The sequence below is a fragment of the Ciconia boyciana genome, chromosome 1, assembly GCF_034638445.1.
Source record: "Ciconia boyciana chromosome 1, ASM3463844v1, whole genome shotgun sequence".
Taxonomy (NCBI): domain Eukaryota; kingdom Metazoa; phylum Chordata; class Aves; order Ciconiiformes; family Ciconiidae; genus Ciconia; species Ciconia boyciana.
The window spans coordinates 18,073,653-18,095,030 of NC_132934.1; positions in this window are offsets into that span (position 1 = coordinate 18,073,653).

Below are 21,378 nucleotides of genomic sequence, written 5' to 3' on the forward strand. Positions count from 1 at the left end.
TCGCTGCTTGCGTTACTCTAGATGTCCCGACACTTGAGACACTTGCTTAGGCTGGTGGATATGGCAGCAAGCCTTTGAGATCACTGCTGGGATGCCAGCAAGGTGCCTACAGCATCTCAAATGCTACTTGATGTCTATGTTCAGGCAACTGAATCACTCTAGAGGTGACATTGCTAGAGTGAGCTGAATCACTCTTTGTGCTCCGCTGACTCTATTGACTAGGCTTCCCTTGAGTGTAATATGAGCTTAAACATGCAGCTTAAATGGTGGCACCTTGATTTAGTCTGGAGCTGAATCCTGTCCTTAGAGTTGACAGTCTGAATGCAGCCTTGTGGTTTTCTGTAGAGCATTTAGCACACTTCAGGAGTTAAAAGTCTTAATAAAGATGGCAATGTAATAATGTCATTATTCTTATTCTAATTTGCTAATAAGGAAGTCCTATTGCTTCCTCTGTTTCTATGGCTCTGTAGTAAACAAAAGATATGGTTTATTTGGCCTCCAGTGCTTACCTGTAATAACATTATATATATTTAAATGACATTTATATTATATATATATCTATACATGACATATTGCTCACATTATAGAATCATGGAATCATAGAATGGTTTAGGTTGGAAGGGACCTTAAAGATCATCTAGTTCCAGCCCCCCCTGACACGGTCAGGGACACCTTCCACTAGACCAGGTTGCTCAAAGCCCCATCCAACCTGGCCTTGAACACTTCCAGGGATGGGGCATCCACAACTTCTCTGCGCAACCTGTTCCTGTGCCTCACCACCCACATAGTGAAGAGTTTCTTCCTTATATCTAATCTAAATCTACCCTCTTTCAGTTTAAAGCCATTAGCCCTTGTCCTATCACTACATGCCCTTGTAAAAAGTCCCTCTCCAGCTTTCTTGTAGGCCCCCTTCAGGTACTGGAAGGCTGCTATAAGGTCTCCCCACAGCCTTCTCTTCTCCAGGCTGAACAAATCCAACTCTCTCAGCCTGTCTTCATAGGAGAGGTGCTCCAGCTCTCTGATCATCTTCATGGTTCTCCTCTGGACTTGCTCCAACAGGTCCACGCCCATCTTATGTTGGGGGCCCCAGAGCTGAACACAGTACTCCAGGTGGGGTCTCATGAGAGTGGAGTAGAGAGGCAGAGTCATCTCCCTCAGCCTGCTGGTCATGCTTCTTTTGATGCAGCCCAGGATACGGCTGGCCTTCTGGGCTGCAAGCGCACATTGCTGGGTCGTGTTGAGCTTCTCATTAACCAACACCTCCAATTTCTTCTCCTCAGGGCTGCTCTCAATCCATTCTCCGCCCAGCCTGTATTTGTGCTTGGGATTGCCCTGACCCATGTGCAGGACCTTGCACTTGGCCTTGTTGAAGTTCATGAGGTTCGCACAGGCCCACCTCTCAAGCCTGTCAAGATCCCTCTGGATGGCATCCCTTCCCTCCAGCGTGTCGACCGCACCACACAGCTCGGTGTCATCGGCAAACTTGCTGAGGGTGCACTCAATCCCACTGTCCATGTCACTGACAAAGATGTTAAAAAGCGCTGCTCCCAATACCGACCCCTGAGGAACGCCACTCGTCACTGGTCTCCACTTGGACATCGCGCTGTTGACCGCAACTCTTTGAGAAATAAAAAATACCCACTAGCAGAGGTAGGAACTAGAAGAAGCTGGCTACAACCCCTCTGGAGCAGCGGTAGTTCAGGGTCTTATTTGGAACAAAACCAATTTGTTTTCTCTCTTCCACATAATGCCTTCAGACACACGGAGGAATCCTGCCTAATGCCGCGTTACCCAGCCTTGGCTGTCTCAGCCTCCCTTCTCTCGACTGCTCTGCGCTTTGCTGGCTTTGTTTTTGCTAAGGCTTGGCCAACAGCACTCCTTGGCCAGGATTTAGTAGGAGAGCTGCCTCTGAAAGCTGAGGAGGGTGAAGAGCCTGGCTCTGTCCGTCCTCATGGTTAGTCTAACAAGAGTCGCTCCTGTAGGAGGACCAACTGAAATATTGTTTCTCCAACTTAGTATCTGCCAGCTCTTATTTTTCATGTTCTATCTGTGCTATAACTTAGTTGATGCAGCAGGCGCTTTTTAAATAAAAGGACAGAAATATTGCTTTCCTGTTTATTTTGTGTTTGATAACTTCTAGGTGGATAGATTCTACCTATGCCATCCTTAATAGAAACTAGATTTGAGAGATCTGCTGTAGTATCAGAGGACCAGGTGTTAAGGGCTAGTCCTCCAGGCAGCCTTAACCCTTCCCTCATCAGGCAGGACTGGTCTTTGCATACATAGTCACTCAAAGGTTCCCACTTTAAACCCAAGTAACTGATCAAATGGCAGGAAATTAATTCTTCCTTCAAAATTGGGGGGGGGGGGTTTGATTTATTTTTTAAAGAAACACTGGCACCCCCCTAAAAATGCCAGTAATTTGTATGTGGCTGAGTTACACCAGTGCAATGACCTGTTCATGTTCCTCATTGTTTTACTTGTGGTTGTGGATTGGGAAGTGGGTTATTTTTACATGCCTACATAATGGCAGAGTTTGTTGCTATACAGCAAACCCTTGCAACCTGGGACATGAGAGCAGAAAGAGGACAAAGTCACATTTGCCTGTTTCAAAGAGCAAAACTTTAGCACAAATAAAGAGCAACCTCCAGCAGTGGCTAGCGGTTCGGAGCTATATGTACCCAAGTAGCTCTGAGTCTGTTCATTCAGTTCAGCCAGAGACCTCAAGCAACTGATATTCCTCTATAGCTGTCCAAGGCCAGAGTTTGAGCTTCGTGGCAAATTTTGATTTTTAGTGGGATTTTAAGGGTCCTGTTGTAGCAGCCTGCTCTGGCTGCAGAGCTGATGGAGGCAGCAGGGCAGGGCACCGGGCTTTGGCTCAGATTTGGCAAAGTGGCCTTGAGCACACGATGGGAGACAGGAGGCTTCCAGATACGTTGGAAATGTGCGAGCAGATTTTACTCTCCTCTGCTGTAGTGGGAGACATCTCCTGCTCTTCTTCCTGCTCTGCCCTTACCAGGTGGAGGGGTGGAGGGAGAGCTGGCTGGGTGGCCAAAGGGCTGCAGGAGGTGAGAAGGTGACACTGGGGTGGTGGAGACAAGTCAGGGCTCAGGCGGGGCCAGACTGCTAGGGAAGAGGAGGTGTGGGAAGAGGTGAGGACATACAGAGCTCGGAAGGGGAAGAAGTGTTTCAGGTGGCAGGGTTAGAGAGAATTGTTAAACTGGTTGCAGAAAGGGCAGTTGCATTGGCAGGAGGATTGGATGGGGCAGAGCTGATTCTGAAGGATGGCAGATATGAACAGCAGTGAACAAATGGACCAGGCGGAGAAGGAGCCACAAAGGAAACACAACAGGAGATGGGGAGACAAAAGGGGGGCGGGGCTGAAGTGGCATATGTGAAGCAGGGAACAATTTGGATATGGGAAGAAGGAAAGCAAGGAATTGATAGGGAAAGACAGAAAGAAGAAAGATGAAACGGTAGCTACGTTTCACAGTGTTTCTCAGTTTCTCAGTGGCTCCAGGAGGATTATGGTGTGTCTCATCCTACATCCAGCACTGGCCACGCTTCCAAGCTAGCAGACACACTGGGGACAAATGACAGCCTGACAGCGGGATGCATCTCTGCTCGGTGCAACATCTTCCAGGGTGTTTGTCCAGGCACCAGTAATTCAATCTCCACCAACATCCTGTACTGCAGTCTCATCAGTCTCCCTGTCAGGTTTATGCTTATGCAGTATACAACATCCCCCAAAACATCAACATCTCCATTTCAAGCACGCAGTGGCAGAAACATGGATCTAGCCAAGAGACAAGTGGAGTGCTTGATTTACTAAAAAGGCCTAACAACTCTTAGTGTTTCCGAGAGAGGTAGAGAGATGGCTGTCTGGTCTATTTTATTTCACCTGTTAGCTTTCTCCAACATTGATATGCTGCAAATTGTTTTCCATCTTTCCCTCATAGACTGGGGAGTAGGGAGGTGTTGTTTCCTTTTCCTCAAAACCACATTTTCATATTGAGCTTCAAGGGCTGTATTTTAAACTAAAGAGGACACCAGTACAGTTTTTCATTAATAAAATATCAGTGTGCATGGTATGTAGGTTGCTACTGGCAAGGAGAGAAATGACTAAGCAGGAGTTACGCTTTTATTTTTTTATATACTTATTCTAAAATTGACCTGACAGTTTCTAGCTATTCCTTGGTGACGGATTTCAAACTATTCAAATGGATAATTTTCAGCTCTTGCATTTCTCTTTGGAACTTTATGCAAAAATTCTTCCACAATATTTAGCATGTCAAAGGCTGTCTAACAGCTCCGAGCCTTGCTTGTAAAACATGCGCACACAAAAATGTAACAAGATTGTGTTTTGGCAATAAGCTTAAATCTCAAAGAAATGTTCCAGTACCCTGATTAATTAAAGACAACCCAAGTGTTACCTCCAGCCTGCACTGGTACATCGTTAAGCAGCCTAATTAATACTAGGACGTACTGAAACAAGAGGTATTTTGGGTTTTCAGTTACTAAGGGAAACCTAAGTGCTGTCTGTTAAATGCTTTGGCCTCCTTTTCTTGTAGAAAACGTGCTTTGTAACTTCCCCATATGCTCCTGGTGTTCTCTCCCTGATGGATGTTGCTATGGAAGCAAACTGGGGAAAAAAATCAAACAGCTAATAATGTTTCTGCAAATGATTGCACAGGTGGAGCTGAAAAGTACAGATGACACAAGTTAGTCAAGCAGGGGATTTGAGCTGCAGCAACAGTTTGGGGCAAGCATCAAAACACTCACACTTCCCTTTCTTTCCTCCTTACATTTGTTTAGTGAAATTCCAGATCTCTGCAGGCTGTTGAGGTTTATCTTGCCCTTTATTGAGTAAATGTATTCAGAAAGTTTCAGAGATGCCCTAAACCACTGGATAAAATAGGTGGCGGTTTAGAAGAAGGAGACCAGGGCGGGGAACACTGCTCATGCTGGGATAGTCTTGGAGAACGTAAGTCCCTTGAGGCTATGGGATAATGAACTTCTGCCTTTCACTCAAATTAAAAGTGGTCCTCCAGTTCCATGTCGTATTTTGATATCATTATAGCAACAGGGGAGGAGGCACTTACTGGATGTTGGAGGGACAAACATATTATGTGACTTTCTTGTACTCCTTCACAGGAGTATAAGCTTTTTGATATAAAGCACACCCAAGAAGTGTACGGGGGTGAGGAAATGCACCATCATGTCGATATAGAGCATCTAGTTAAGCACTGAAAGTGAGAATACAGAGAGCCAAGGAGTGAGAGTGATACAGCTTGCACCTGGCATCTCTGCAGGCTCCTGGCCAAGGCCAGCCAGGCTGGCAGTGTGTCTCCAGGGCACAGAATAGGTAGCTACTCTATTTATTGCTTGCTTGCTTGCTTTTCAATCATATTGGCTGCTGCTTTCCCTGACGCTGTGACACTGAACTTTCTTCAGCTTTTCTGAGTCTTAGATAAACTTATACATATGGATCTCCTTCAGGCTGGTTCATGCTGCTTAGCCCTGTGTCCAGGCATCCATCCCTCCCTGCTAACAGCTTACAGCCTGTGGCTTCTTCCTTCAGACATGTTTTAAAGTGCAGCTGGACCACTTGAATGCTCTGGGATGGGTCAGATGGCTGCAGACCTCCTCTGGTCTGGAGCCTGGTCTGGTAGGACTAGGGTCCCCACCAGGCCTCCTGAGCCCATCCTGCAACACGAGGAAGGGCAGAGAGTTCACTGTCAGGGCATGTTTAACCAAAGGCCATTAGTCCCTTTTTAACATCTTTTAAAGTTTTTTTGGGTTCTGTTGCACACCAAAATGTGGGGTGTATTAGTGACAGTAGCATGGTGCTGGTGTGTGCTGGGGTCCTCCCTCCTGGCAGAGGCCCGTGCTGAGCACCCTGCTCTGCACATAGCTTTTCACTGCAGATGCTGCCAAGCAGAGGCTTGAGCCTGGGCATCTCACGTACCAAATCAGAGCCCCACATCTGTCTAATTTTAAGAAATGTCCCCTTCCTGCCAAATGTCCTTGTGAAACTTTTAAGGAAAATGATACATCCTGCCAAAATGTTATGGTGCAAACTTTTTATCCACTTGTAATCAGGAGACGGATTTCAAGCGAGGGAAAGGTCAACTCATCTGCTCAGTCCCCAGCTACATGTGGGCAAAGTGCCTGGCTGACTCCTTCACACCCATGTGTGCTACCACATGGCACAAGGATGAAGCAAAACAGGGATCTAAAGATGCAGGGATGCATTAAAGCCACCTGTAGTCCATATGTACCTAGAAGGTACTGGAACACAAGCATAGGTGAAGGTGCACAAATGTGGTCCACAAACCCAGTCACATAAGTCTTGGCACAAAATTTGGCCAGCCATTTGGGGAGTGGGTCATAAATCACCTAAGCCAGGCAGCCTTACTTGTGTTAGCAGTCCAGCAAGTGACAAAGTTATGGGGAGAGGCTGGATCCAATCTGAGCAGTTCGTGCAGCTGGTATCCCATCACCACACCGCTGCTCAGCGAAGGAGCATGCCCAGACCCATGTACAGCTCTTTCTGCTGGTGTGTCTCATTTGCATACATTGTATGTGTACACAGATGTAAATAAATAGCTCTCTACTTCTAATGTTGGGTTAAAAACAAGCTTCCCAGCTCCTGGGGGGTTACAAACCGGGCTGTCCTGGTCCTTGATACGTGACAGCCCTGACCTGCCTGCAGAAGAGACCTCATCTAGGCTGTTCCATCCTCTCACACTGCTCTTGTGGGACAAGAATTGCTTACCCCTCTTTTTCTCCAAAAGGAAAAACTTTCCAACTGCTTCCTTTGACTATTTTATCTTTTTCTGCTATGCGTGTGTTCTTGAGAGGAGGGACAGTGCTTTGCATGTAGCCATAGTCATTTGGTATTCAGGGGAAGTTCAGAGTTAGTGAGGCGCCTCTAGAGCAGCTGCAAAGGGCCTAATATAAATATGAAGAGCTGCCGAGATTCATGATTGCACCTGGCTGTCCTGCTGCTTTACAGCCACTGCAAATTAATTCTTTCTGCATGCGAGCAACTAAGTCAAGTCACTTAAACTAGTGGCCTCGTGCCGTCCTCTTAGGAAAAGCAGTAGATGATCTGCACTGTAGACACCTAGCTCCCTGCCAAGGGAGTCCCCAGCTACTCTGCAGTGACCTTCTGTGGGCGTCGGAGCAAGCCAGGGAAGAAATTTCAGTTTAAAGTTCAGCTCCTGTATAACCCTTAACAAGGTTCAGTTACTGTCCTCTGGACTGGCATTCCCTGGACACGTGAAGGGAGAGTGTGGATCTGCTCCTCTGTCCTGGTAGAGCTCCAGGCGCAGGAGAGCAGAGGAAACAGCTATATATTTTTCCATTGGCTTCACTGGAGCATGCCAGCTGCAGCTGGAATGGCAGGGAAAAAAGGACACAGCCTGTTTGGGGAGGGACATCATTCAAAATGGCAAAAGGTGCTTAAGAAGCTGCTGCTGAATGTCTGGTGACATAGCTACATCCCTGAGGCCCCGTTGCAGTAGGTGCAGTGCAAGCTCTTTGCCATACAGCCACGCTGCCATCACGCTATGAACCGTGCCTCCCATGCCACATAGTGTTAATGGAGAGATCACCCTCTTTTGCTTTCTGGAGCATCTGATTTATAGACACATACATCCAAAGCACTGCAGAGGCCCTGTGCAGCATGACAGTGTTTGTGGCATAGTATATCTAATCCCTGTAATGTATGCAAAGCTCTCAAAATGCTAACTTTTTATTTCAGTCTGAGAAAGACAAATATATTCTCCCTGGACTGGAAACATCATTATCAGAGTTAATACTGTCAGAGAGAAATGTCTCAGGTGTGTTTCTGTCCTGTGCTGTGCTGCTGGCTGTTCCTGCTGTGGGGCAGGATGCTCCAGCCACCCTGAGGGCCCTATTGCTTGTGGGAGCATCACTGAAAAATTAGCACCTCTGCAAAGGGTGCCAAGTGCGATGCTTCTAGGTCAGTTTGCAGCAACTCACTATACGTTGCAGCTCCTTCAAGCACGTCTTTAGAGAAGATCAGTGGCAGGCAACCAAGGGGAGTTGGGAAAGTGAAATACAGGGTTAGGACAGCTCCACTGAGGTCCAGGGTGTGGAGTCAGGACTCAGTTACTCACCTGACATGATCTCTGAACTGAATCCCACACACAGAAACAGAGGCAGAGCCCAGGTTAACACCTGAGGCATTACTGAGTCCTTCTCCCTTGACAAGGCAGAATCAGGTCCACCTGAGACATTCCTGGCTGATATTTTTAAGACTTTTTAACGTGTCCTAATGCCTCATTAAATGACTCTCTAATATCCATGGACGATCTAAGTCCCTGTAATAGGTATTGGCTATTTAGGACATATTACTGAACAACGGTTCAATCCTTGTCAACATGATAGAGCCAAGAAGCCAGAACCTCCCACTTCCCAGGGAACAAGGCTAATACACCAAAGAGGGCCATCACCTGTGCTTTGTGTCCTGTTGAGAAGAGGACTGAAGGGGTGGGTAGAAGCCCCTCAGACCTCACGTTGATTCCCTACATCCTTCGTAGAGGGGGTAGTGTTAGGTGTCCTGCATCTCCCTCTGGAGTCACTTTGTTCCCTACAGAAGCCAAGGGGAGACAGAGAAGTGTTTAAATCAAACGATCTGTGTCTTAAATGGCCTTAAATGGCCTGCAACCTTCCCCACCCAGTGCTGGACTCTAACCGCTCAGGGTGGCAGTGCCTTCACCGGCTTCTGGGATCCAGCAGAGTGGATCTCACCTGAAGGAAATGAAAGTGAAATTGAATATTAGCAGAAAATGTGATGATACATTCATCTGAGCATTATGAACCTGGTCGAGCACACAATGCTACACATATACGCATGTGTTCATTTCTTTTTAATGCCTGTGGCAATCATCTTTCTGCTTGACACAAGTTTCCTTTATTTGCAAAAGTAAAAATGCTATTATTGCTGGCCATAAAATTATTCAGCCCTTTTATACATAGCTATAGTAGTTGAAGTGCTCCACTGATTTTCAAGGATGCAATCAAGGATTTGTGTGCAAACAGTGCGTAAATATGTACTTTAGTTACTCAGATGTAGTTTGTCTGTCAAATCTGTATGTCGTGGTTTAGCCTCAGTCGGCAACCAAGCCCCACACAGCCGCTCACTCACCCTCCTCCCCTCAGTGGGATGGGGGAGAGAATCCAAAGAGCAAAAGTAAGAAAACTCGTGGTTTGAGATAAGAACAGTTTAATAATTGAAATAAAATAACATAAAATAAAAATAAATTGTAATGAAAAGGAAAACTAAGAGAGAGAGAGAGGAACAAAACCCAGGAAAAAAAACAAGTAACGCAACCGCTCACCGCCCGCCGACCGATGCCCAGCCCATCCCCGAGCAGCGATCGCTGCCTTCCCGGCCAACTCCCCGCAGTTTCTATACTGAGCATGACACCATATGGTATGGAATAGCCCTTTGGCCAGTTTGGCTGTGCCCCCTCCCAGCTTCTTGTGTGCCCGGCAGAGCATGGGAAGCTGAAAAGTCCCTGACTAGTGTAAGCACTGCTTAGCAACAACTAAAGCATCAGTGTGTTATCAACATTATTCTCATACTAAATCCAAAACACAGCACTATACCAGCTACTAGGAAGAAAACTAACTCCATCCCAGCCAGAGCCAGGACACTGTGGCCACCATGAATTTGTTGTTTTTGCAGAACTGGCCTCAGCAAAAGCTTTCCCAAGACTCCCTGGCAGTAACAAATTCCACATTCTGTCTTCTGTCTGAATGAGCAATTTCTTCATCATCTCTTAATCTTCTTGAATGGAATTGTATAAAAAAACAGGCACCAGTGAATTTTGCTGCAACATAAAGAAATCTCAAAATCTTTAAAGAAATCCCCTATAATTTTCAAAGAGGAATCATCCTTGCTTTTCAACTACTTCATCAAACTAAGCCCAGACTCTGCCATCTGCCTAACAAGAGTTTCTATGTGTTGATTTAATAAACATGTTATGCTACAAAATGGAAGAGAGTTAGGATAAATACTAGGATCTGTATATATTGATACTAAGATCAATATATTGAAAGAACACCCCAACTCCACGTTTACAGTCTTCTTTGATTTTTCTGGTACCAGTTTAGCTGTGGGGAAAAATTTAAACTGGACCTCATGCTCCTGGCAAGGATGGAGCATTGTATACAGCATTGTACATGGCATAGCATAAAAATGTATCCTCTTAAGGGTCTGCACTTGTATTCCTACTTGCATTACTGGAATCATTGCAATAAAGGGCTGAGGAACTGGACCTTGCTGGAATTTTTCAGTTATGGCATTTCACTTAGGACAAGTCTTTTTTCTCTTCGGTGTTATTTATTAATAGGAAAATTCCTAGTATTAACATGATGCAACTATTTCTGCATCATGGAGATAAGCAGTTGGGGTTTTTTGCTTACTTCTGGCTAGGATGACAATGTTACTGCTCCATTCAAATTTGATGTTCAATTCGTATGACTGTAGAGGGATTAAAAAAGATCCCGTTAAGAAATGATAAATGGTCAAGTCACAGAGATGAAATACAACCTTCTAAAATTAATTAATTAATTATCTTATACTAACTCCCCAAATGACTATATTAATTGCAGCCTAATTCCTAATGACTGGGACAAAGAGGTGACAGCTATCCTTGGAAGAGCTGAGTGACAAAACTTTTTGTGTTTGGCTAGATGTCCCTGAATATTCTTGCTCAGAAGGCAGAGCTCAGCAGTAAAAAACAACATAGTGCTGTTGAGCTGCAGCAATAAGATTTTTTCTTGGGTTAGCTGATGACCTTACCTGTTCGCTCCGGCTCCTCTCAGCCTTCAAAGCACTAAAATGAGTTCAACATACATGGCATTTGTATAATACTTCTCACTGAATAAATGTGCTGTCAAGCATGTTGTTCAAGTTTCCATGTCTCTTTGCAGGCCGTGTTCACCCAGATGTGTAAGCCATGCCTTGCAAACGTCACTCCTTTCTGCCAGTGCCGCTTGTTTGATGCTGTGAACACCCAGGTGCCAAGGAGCTGCAGCGTGCCGGGTGACCTCCCGCACCACAGCCCGTCCTCCCTCTCCTCCCCAGTTCAGAGGAACACGTTTTGGGACCTTGGGCTTATCTGATGTCTCTGAAGAGTGAGGAAGAAAAGTCTGACATTTTGCTGGAAGAAACCCAGCACGGAAAGGCTCCAATCATGATAACTGAAATTTGCAGCTAAGCAGGCAGAAGTAGGTCAGGCCTGATGCTATTTGCAGACTGCTCTTCCAGGGAGGGGGGCAAAGGCTAATCAGCGCCGGGGTTAAGGTTAACGTAGATGGCTACGGTGGGTGCCAGCTCACCTGTTCCCAAGCAGAGGTTTGTATTCGACCTCTCCTGGCGATGCCTGCATATGCTCTCAGAGTTTATTCTAACCTAAAGTGCTACTAAGCCATTCTTTCCCTATGTATTTCACCCAGGTAGCTGCTGCAAAGCCTTAGTCCTTGGATTACTCCTTTCTTCCCCTCTACATCCAGGGGAGCCCCTCATAGTCTGTATCTCTCTATTAGGAAACTGAAGTCATGTTTTATACTTTACATGGGTGAATATTCATCAGCCATGCGAAAGTCATGTTTGGGCTCAAGTCTGACTTGATTTAAGACTCAATTTATCTTCATAAAAGAAAGCTTATAGTCATGTTTTTCTATTTGGCATATAATCAAAAGAGAGATGTTAAAACCTTTCAGGAAGAGCCATGTCCAAAGACACTAACCTTAGAAAATGGGGAACCTTAAAACATAGTGTGGATATTTACCCCCAGCAAGCTTAAGTGTCCAGCCTTTGAAGCTCATCTGTGTAGGCTTATATATAGCATTGAAGTGAATAATATGTGTATTAGCAAAGAACCATATTCACGCTGCCTTCCCGAGGAGCTCAGTGTGAGGACGGCAATGTATTTTCATTCAAGAGAGCAGTGAGTGATTCAGATGACTGTCCCATTGCGACTGCCTGCACGCATGGTGGGGAAGCGGTGAGGCCGGTCCAAGCCCTGCCTGGCAGTCTCAGGGCACCGCTTATTTTCTGAGTGTATTTTCTGGGATTGCAATGGTGATGCATCATTGCTGTGCGTCGGGACGTGCTGTGGATATAGCCATAGCTTCCAGAGACACGGCTCACCCTGAACCAGAGATCACTCCTGTTTTCACCAGGAGGGTCCTGTTGCCCACAGAAGACAGGCTTTTGATGAGCCTGGACTACATTTTGGGCTGAATGTATTCAAAATGGATGAAGTGCAAATACTTGGGTGTTGATTCAGATGTTACAAGGAGCTGGGGTTTTGCAAAGTAGTAGATACAAAATAAGAAAGCCGTAAGTCCCAAGCGCAGTTGGCAGATGGGCCATTACCCTTCACGAATTGCTGTGGTTCCAGTGTCGATACCAACTTTGTGCTCCGCTTTGATTCGTTATGTCTTTCTCAGATGTCACTATGGTGTGTGCTTAAATAAGATCCCCATTCCAGAAAGTTCATTTATATGGTATTTATATGGAGGATACATCTGTCTCTTTCTTTTGTGAGCCTGTGTTCTGGTTTTGATTTAGTGTACCGGGTCCCTTTAGTGCCAAGAAAACACTCTGCTCCTCTCTGGCTGATAAATTCTGATGATTGCTCTCGTTCTGTTTTCTTATGTGAGGAGACATTTTAATACTACCTTCTCATCCATCAAACCTCTTCTTCATCTCAGGGACTCAGGCAACTATCTGTTTGGGAAGTGATTTCTTGTAAGTGTCATTTTCTAAAGGTGAACTCCTCCTGGGCACTGCTTTTAATCATATTTTAATGGCAAAGGGCTTGCAGAGACATTATGTAATCAAAAAGATGGCTTTGCACATCCTCCCAAGGGTTTTGCCACAGTTGGACTCAGCCTGCTTTCCCCCTCCCTTGCCTACCCATCATGGAGAGGAAGGGAAGGGTGCTCTTCACTTCAAGCTGTATGTTTTTCAAGCTCAGAGTTGGCTACTCACCCAAAATGTAAAGCAGGAAACAATTCCTGGAATCTGTGAGTCTCATCTCGAGAAGAGATGTATATTTACATTCATAACCACCAAAAGGATTTAATTTCTTACAATGAGTCTGCGGTTCACAGTAAATAGCTATTTGTCCTCATGTCCAGGGAACAATAAGATTGAAATTGCTTTCTGCTGGCAGGAATCAAAGATCTTGCTTTTGTCAGTAGGTCTTTGATATGCAGGAGCAGCCATGCAGACGGTGAAAGCAGCCTTATACCTCTTCTCTGCACCTGGACCACCTCGTAGGTGAGCAATTAGCAGGCTCTGGTTCGACAGCCTCCAGAGATTGGTGACACCAAACATTGCTGTTCTTCATAAACAAGTGAAGAATAATGAGGCTAGGGACAACCAGAAATGTGCTTCAGCACAGTTTGCGTCGGGGTGGCATCTATTTTTCTTTTGTCAGGCTCCGTTTTAGGCACTTTGAGCAAAGCATCTTTTTTGAGTCTTGTATTTTCAAGCCAACAGTGTGTTTGGCCCAGGAGCTAGAGCTGATGCTAGCTATTGGCCAGGAATTACAGAGAATACAGTTGGTGGATAATCAGTCCTTAAACGATATTGAAAGAAAACTACCTTTGTTTCTGAATCTCAGCGCTTCGTGCATTGGCCGGTGCTGGAGGAAGGGCTCCTGGCACTTGGGAGGCATTTTGCTCTGGCAGAAGGCGTCACTGGGTGCAGAGGTGCAGCTGAGCAGTGGGACGCTCCTTCCTCACCACCTCACAAGTTGCTGATGAGGATTAGTGCGACAGATGCACTTGAAATATTGTGCCGCTGCATCCTTTGATTTTGTTTTGCTGCTCCTTTCCAGCCCCACTGCAGATGAAGCTCTAAACTTTATCCTTCTCTTCATCCTAACCCTAAGTTTAACCCTAAACCTAGCTGGGGCTGAACCTTTGACAGTTTTCCTCTGGCCATTATCCAGACAAAATATTTCTCACAATCACCATCCTTGCAGCCCCTTTCTCTGCTTTCCATTCCAGCCTCACTGCTGTGGGAGTACTGGCATTTCTTTCTTTCAGCCCTTAGCTTAAACATGGGTTGAGAAGTCCTCCCAGACTTGCATTAGAAAAAAAAAAAAAAAGTCTTTCTTTTCCTCTAGCGATAGTACTAGAGAAGGGTTAAGATTAGTGGTAGATGGAGAGTAAGGGTTAGAAATGGGTTAGGGTTTGGGTTAGGGCTGATAGAAAGGGAAAGCTCTTGCTTTGCCCAGGGAGCTACAGCTTTTGGAATGTTTCCTAGTGGTTTCCTTGCTCCTGAGATCCCCCAGGGAAACCCCTTTCTAGTCCACTGCAAGGAGATGATTATTTCATAACAAAATGAGGTGGTGTGTTCCCGTAAAAAATAACTTGTTTCCTGGTTTCGTTCCAAGTACAGATGAAGCAGAGACAGATTTATCATGCTTCCTTGTAAGACTTCACCTGAACTTTGGTCACTTCATCTTAAACCATTTTTCTTTCTACAGTTTCCCTGTCCTGGCCGCAGGCACGGGGAGCTGCGGAGGGCACCCAGGCGGGGAGCTTGTTCGCGGCAGCGCAAGGTCGGTGGGGCACCTCTCTGCCCCGGGCTCGGCGGGGCAGGTCCGTGTGCTATTTTGCTGGAGCAAAATAGGTCTAGTATGGCTGTGCTGGGCTGAATGCTCACACGAATGGTACTCCAAATGCAGCAGTGACCGAGGTGCTTATGTTGTGGCATCCCTGGGGGTGTAAGTCTTTGGTTTCTCTTATGGTACAAAACCCTTTTCTGAGTATGGTGACTGAGAAAACAACAAATGGAAATGTCGTTAGTATATTAACACGATCACAACAGGCTGCGTCTCTTCCCTCACAGATGCTGGAGAAAGGAAGCCTGAGTGGAGAGGGCTGGATTTTGTTAAATCATTGCCAAGTGGTCTCAGTTACCTTCTGTTCATTTATCTTTGGGCCACCATTTTCTTCCATCTGCACTGAAGAACAAGTGCATAGCCCTGAACCCATCATGGTGGCCCACTGTGTGTTGTGTGCTGTGTGATGGTGTTGGAAAGGCAGCTATTGCCATGTTACATCTGTTTCTTCCTTGTTCTCACAAGCCAGCAGACTCACTCTGGATTTTGCAAACAGGCTCCCTTGTTTTGTTTTTTGTTGTTTTCATAAAACCCCATACGAGCTCTCTGGTAAATTGCCACCGTGATTTTTTCCACTTACATCATAGTTTTTTAATACTTCAGTTCTGAAGTACCATAAAACCTAGATTAATAGTATAATGGGAATTTGGAGAGCTGTGACATACAAGCAGTAGGTGTCCATGAAGCACAATTATAATACTGAGCTAATCAGCACTGCATTCAGTTGACTAAATTCTCACCTTTTAAATGACAGTAAAAAGACTCCACACAAGAAAAATTAAGAATGATGCAAATGCAGGGAGAAGTCAAGACAAGTTCATCTATTTCAGTGGGCGATGTGTCAGTGCTGCCCTGTTGATTAGAGCCAGTACTATTATTGTACATCGTGCTTCCCAGCTCCTGCCAGTTTAAAGGCACAGGCAGGTAACGCACGGCTCCTAACGGAGGAGTTTAGGATGGAATGGGGGGAAATGGTGCACGGGAGCTGGCAGGGATGCCGGATGCTGGCACCCCCCGCCCTCCGCATCTCCGCAGGCAAAACTGCTTCGTTTGAGACCTGCTTCGTCAGACCAATGTCCTCATGCAAGGTGCGGATGATGGATGTCTTGCATTTCTACAGATGGTCTCTGAAGGTTTTAGGTTTTTTCTGTCATGGGCTCCCTTAAACTTTCATGTTACATTGGTACATGCTCAGCAAATCTGAAGGCAGAACTGCACATCAGATAGGTCAGATGAGTCTTGGCTGATCTCAAAGTGTAAATTATAGTTAAAAGGAAAATGCTGGCCTCCTTGATCCATTTCTTACAGGTTTTTTCCCTTTTAATTTTAAATTTTGTGTCAAAACAGAGTAACTCTCAGAAAATGCCTCTCTCATCCTGTCGCTCTTCCAAACATGGGCTGTATTCAGGGCACAGTGGTGTGGGGTGGCCCTAGTGAAGTTTTATCTCTTGTTAAATAGGAACTTTATCCATGTTAAACAGCAGTTTTAGCCTGGTGGTGGTGACCAAGCCAGACACACTGGGTGCTCTTTGGCTATTGCACTGATTCTGCACCAGCGACCAGCCCCTGTCCCAGCTCTGCTGCTCTTAACCTTTTGGGACCTTATTAGCGGGCCACCACTCAACACGCAGACAACCATTTATATATTTGTTTCTACCTTTCCCTCTCTGTGCACAGAGAGACCCCTGAAATGCAAATATCCCTTGTGATTTTTGATCACAGGTGTTCTCTGGCTGTGAGCGAGGTGGCATGGACAAAACAGTCCTCAGGAACGTGCCTGGACCCGCCATTGCAGCAGTTTCTGAACTCCAGTGGCATAGGGCTCTGTTGTAAAAACCAACTAAGAAAGGCTGGATTATCCTTCACTGAGTGGAGCACATCAAGATAAAATAAAAAATGAGGCCCTGATTTCATCCACAGAAGCTGTCATGATTTATTTGCTGTCGTTTGAATCTCCATTAAAAGGCTTGCTGCGACTTCACCGATTTCTTTCCATTCGGACTGTCTTGTCCTCTGCTGATATTTGAGGCCTGGCTTGTTATATCTGAATTTGAAAGATATGTAGCCACCCAGAGCCTGGAAGCGTGCTAGCATTAACTTCTCCTGCCCGACAGGCTTTTGCTGGTCCTTTATGGAGATGAAAACTGATGAATCAACTTCAGAGGCTTTCTGGATCGCACAAAACCCATCCTTCTTGCTATGCAAGTAAAGCAACAAGACCTGCTAATGAACGCATTGGAGGAGGGCTGCGTCTGCTGCTCTGTGGTGACCACATCCAGAGCGTCTGTGAACTTTTTGAGCAGCCATTTCTAATTTGGGAAGTCTCAGATTTATGTAGCTATTTTCTTGTTTTAAATGAAGTCGATACGTATTCACAGTTTGACCCCCATTAAGGGCCAAAGTGACGCCATGTTTCACCAGGAGAATGTTAATGCTATCAATTTTTCAGTTTTCCTACCTTATTTTCAGCGTGTCAGGTCCCTTCATATTTAGCATGTGCTGAGGGGCCACTGGAATTCAATTACTGCTTGTCACTGCTGTTTATATTGATTTATAGATCATCCATTTTGACAAGTTCATCGCCAAGCTTTAATATGCCTTAATAGCTTTATTGTTTATTAATAGTAATGCAGGGGTCCAATCTCTGGCCTGCATTAAATGTCAGCCCTTTCCTTTGGCGGCGGGCCGCGGGCTGCGGAGGATCGGCAGGCGGGTGGCCACGACCCGGCGCCTGGCAGCACCCGCCTCCCCCTGCCCAAACGCCACCGGCACCAATTCCTTTGATTAATGACCTCCACGGATTTCCTTCAGTGCCTCCAACAGGGAATTAAGAAGAGATTTGTCTATCAGACACTTGTCAGGAGGACTAACGTGCCCGATCGTGCTGGCAGGGCTTTGGTGGTGCTGCAGGATACGGCGTGCCGGCGCTGCCGGTGCCACGGTGCCTCTGGGCACTGGGGAGCCCTGCAGCACACGGTGCCTGGCTCGGCACACACAGACCACGATGTACCCTAAAAAGGATGAGGATTAACACTGCCGCTGGTTAACATATCTGAACAGAGTAATATTACCAAGACCATTATGCAGAATATAGAGGTGAAAAGTGTACGTGCATCACGGGGCTTTTTTTATGGCAGGCTATGTAGAGTTTTATAATGAGGGCAGAGTTCGCTGGCAATTATTGCCTAGGAAAGTTTCCGTGGATGGCTATTTTTCTTTCCTTTCTTGCCAGCTGGCTATTTGAAATATCAATTTACCATCGGAAAAATCCTCCTCAAAAGCAGGAGTCCTCAGGCACCATGGGTCAGAAATATTTCAATGGAGCAATGCTGTAAGAAAAAGAAATGTCCTGAACAGTAACATAACGTCTTGTATTTTTTAGGCATAAGGTGTTGCACGCCGGTATGATAAATGATGAACAGCAGCATATTTCTGAGTATTGTCTGCCTAGAAAGATACAGGCCTAATTTTTCAAATGAAGCTGTAGCTGTTCTTTTGTGCGCAGGTTTGTGTGTTTTCCCCGCGCCGCCGTGAGTTGCCCCTTGCAGCCCTGAGCACGGCAGTTTGTTTTTCAGGGTTGTTTGCAATGGGATGGCTGCAGGAGAAAGCTGTTGCAGCACGGAGGTGCGGAGCTGAGCTGTTTACCCAGAGAAACATGAGAGGCAAATTCTTTCCCAAAAAGCAGCTATCAGCAGTTCAGGTTCCGTCGTGCAGCATTGCTCTCTCCCGTGAGCTGCTGACAACGGCAGCCGAGGAGTCCTTGCTTTCAAGACCCTTCCAGAAAGGTTCCTCCTTGCTGATATCTTGCTCAGCAGTGCTGAGCACCTTCAGAGGAATAAAATTATGTCCTCAGTTCTGCCTTGGTCGGCTGCATTTTCCCAGGAGCATTAGTTCATATATTCCTCTTGCCTTGACCAAAATGATGAGAAATGGATAGCACTTATACTCTGTCTTTCTCTCACACACACACACAGATACACACATAGACATATTTAAAGAGACAGCTTAAAACTGAAGTTATAGCCCAGGAAAAACAACTGAAAGTGATTTTTTTTTTCTCCCTCAAATTCAGTTTTCGAAGTGAATTCAGCAGGAGTTGCCACTTTTGCTGATGAGATGTGACCTGTTTTAATCACTGCTGTCCACTGTCAGGTATGTCAGGCAATTTAGCTTCAGGTGCATAATGGCAAATTATTATAGAGACAGAATGATTTTAAGTTTCTAGACAGTGGGAGCATTCCCAGAATCCATTACTGCCTGATTAAATTACCCAGATTTCTGTGTGTGAAGGTTTTGTACAGCAGCATGTAATCCACGAGAGTAACTAATCATATCATATTGATTTAGATGCTGCTAGAATGGGAAATCTAATTGTAATACTGTGAAAGCTTCTTGGGGAATCTGTACTAATGATTGCATTTGTAATCCCATTTGCAGGTGAAAGTTCTGAAGCGCAGCCGTGAGATGAATAGCAATGACGCTGGTTTGGACACAGCCCTGCAAAATCAGGTTGAAAGAGATGAGACAGGCAGAAGTTGTCCCGATGACTTAGCAGCAAGTCCCCATCCTTCTGGTTTTCTCCATTGATGCTTTCTGCAACTTATACAAAAAGGAATGTAGCAAAAGTTGCAGGTAAAGGCGAGGAAGACGGCAGGATTCAGCCCTCTGTCCTGCTAAACTTCAGCGTTCATCCCAGGAGCCAGCACTGCACTCTGAGCTCTGCTGTGGTTTTGCTGGGACACCTCTTCTTTGCTCTTTCTCTTCTTTTTATCTGACGACAAACACATTTGAAAAGCACTTTTCCTTCAGGGGAATGAAATGCTCACCTGGTTTTCATTCAAATTATTTATTGTTGTTTTATTCTTCTTTAAATACAAATTTCTACAGTGCTTCTTTTGTGTTCAGTGATTGCCAGCAACTTGATCTGCCTTGACCTTTCATGTCTGTGCTCTGGCAATGTTATCCCCCCCTTTTTTTTCCTTTCTGGAATATGCGAGCTATTAACATGTGAATTATATGAACTGCTTTTTATCTTTCCTCTTTGTGGTACTACGGCAGAGCTGTATAAATATAAAAACATAATGCGATGAATTGTTTAGCTCACTTACTGTCATGGGATTTTTTGCAGCTGTTGTTTTTTTACTTTTCTGACCTGCTTATAAAGAAATATAAACAATCCTACGAAGCCAACCCTTGCATCTCTTGCGCATGCCAGAGCCTGTGAGCTGGTGTGATGGGTGAGAGGGCACGACTGCCTGGGAGAAGAGCTGCCCACCGAGCTTTGACGAGGGCCTGAAACACTTGCGTAGGTCACGTGCAGCAAGCCTTCGGTTTGGGAGACAGGTCCCTGCAGGACACTGAAAACCTCCTTTCCAACATGCGATGGGGCTTAGCCCACTTTCCCTCTTTGGCTTCTGGTGGCGTCTGATTTTTGAGGCCCAAACAGCCATGCCCTACAGGTGAGGTCTGGTTTTGACTCTGGATTAGTGCCTGCTTTTGGAGGAGATGCCCTCGTCCTTCCCTTGTGAGCTGACTCTGACTGATGCCAGGCTGGCTTTCACAGCCCTGTGCCCTCTCCTGCTCGCCCTGGAGACCACATCAGGGACCTGCCCAGGGCTATGTGTGCTGCCAGAGAGCACCCATTACCTGGCCGAGCGCCCCAGTGGGGTGAAGAGCAGGGCCTGGGACAGGGATTTTCCCAGGAAGCCAGCCCAAAACAGGACTAACGGCAACAGATAGATACAAACCACAGATTTAATATGCATCCTTCCTGCAGGTGCTCTGCAAACTCACCGAGTCCCGCTGTGCATCAGAGCTTGGGTAAAGGAGGGTGGTGGCCCAGCCGCCCCTCCGGAGGGGGGGACATCCCCGCTGCAGCAGCTCAGTGCAGCCCCGTTGGCTCCTTTAGTCTGTGCTTTGGGTGAGCAGTTACGAGGCAGGATAAACCAGGGCCCTGGGCAGATGCTACCTGGCTCCAAACAGGTTTTAAACTTTTTTACAGTGAAACGTTCGTTATTTTTGTTGCAGTGTATTTTCTTGCACAGTTCAGGCGTAGTTTAATCCCAGTCACAACAGAGATATTCTGAGTAACATAAAAGACAAGAAAACCCTGAGAGTTTAAAATAAACCCCTATATAGTTCCTAGTCATGAACAGACACTGCCGTTGTATTGGGGAGATCAACAAAACTGAAAATTAGTTAACCACAATCTAAATAACCTTTAGGATATTCAGTGATGTATAGGAAAGCATTTTGCAAGAACATTTAATGGATGACTCCTATCCTGTCTATTTGGTGTCATTAAAACCCGTAGGTGTTTACTCAATGTAGAGACCTCTCAAAGTTTTAGATAGCATTTGAATTTAGGATAAACCACAGTTTGTTTCCTTGTCAGGTAAGCAAAGGTCTAAATGCCTTGGAAAGTCATGCTGTGGATGATTATTTTTGGTAATATGGATTCCCAACAGCTGTGGATTGTGTTTCTGAAGAGGGTGTGTGACCGGAGTCGGTTCCTGAGGCAGGTATGGGATGAGACGGAAGGAAGGAAGCAAGCAGGCAAACAAGCCTCGTTCATGTGCTGTGATCCTGTACTCAAGGACCATGGTAAATGTGTCATTAAAACATATTACACTAAAAATATACACAGATTTTCTGCATCACTGAGCTCTTCCCGGGGAACCATCCAGCAGTGTCC